This window comes from Scylla paramamosain, chromosome 3 (assembly GCF_035594125.1).
Source record: "Scylla paramamosain isolate STU-SP2022 chromosome 3, ASM3559412v1, whole genome shotgun sequence".
Taxonomy (NCBI): Eukaryota; Metazoa; Arthropoda; class Malacostraca; order Decapoda; family Portunidae; genus Scylla; species Scylla paramamosain.
In genome coordinates, this window is record NC_087153.1 from 4,120,001 (window position 1) to 4,120,769 (window position 769).

The window sequence follows — 769 nt, forward strand, 5'->3', positions numbered from 1 at the left end:
CTGGGGAGGCTGCCTCGCGGCCCCACAGGCAAGGCTCACTCACAGGTGGTGCAAGGTTATTGGTTTTGTCTTCATGGTGCGCTTTAATACCAGATTTCCGAGGAAGTCTGAACAATAGATCGATTCAGTAATAGTAGTAGTAGGAAGAAGAAGAGGAGGAGGAGGGGGAGGAGGAGGAGGAGGAGGAGTTAAAGGAGGAGGTAATAGTAATCGAAGTAATCGTGAGTGTAATAGTAGTGGTAATGGTTATAGTAGTAGTAGTAGTAGTAGTAGTAGTAGTAGTAGTAATCGTTTAAATAGCTCTACTAGTCGTTATTGAAGCAGCAGTCATCATCGTCATCGCCGTCGTCTCACCACCACCACCACCACCACTATCATCATCATCATCATCATCATCATCATTCATCAATATCATTACCGTCGCCGCCGCCGCCGCCGCCGCCGCCGCCGCCACCACCACCACCACCACCACCACCACCACCACCACCACCACCACCGTCATCATCATCTGTCACAGTTAGGTGTTATAGTCAAATCATGACATCTGTTCTTTGTCCGTGAACAGAAAACCCTTGATCTCATTACGTACATCTGGCTGAGCCTCCCTGCCCTCCCCGTGGCCAGGCTTGAGGCTCCCCAGGTGACTGCCATCATTTCCCGGCTTGTTGGTCCCTCGTGACCCTCACAGTCCCGCGTCGTGTCTGCCAGAGTTATGTTCTGCCTTCCCTCCCCGGCATGGCAGCCTCTTGGCCTTTGTCCCAGGCCTCCC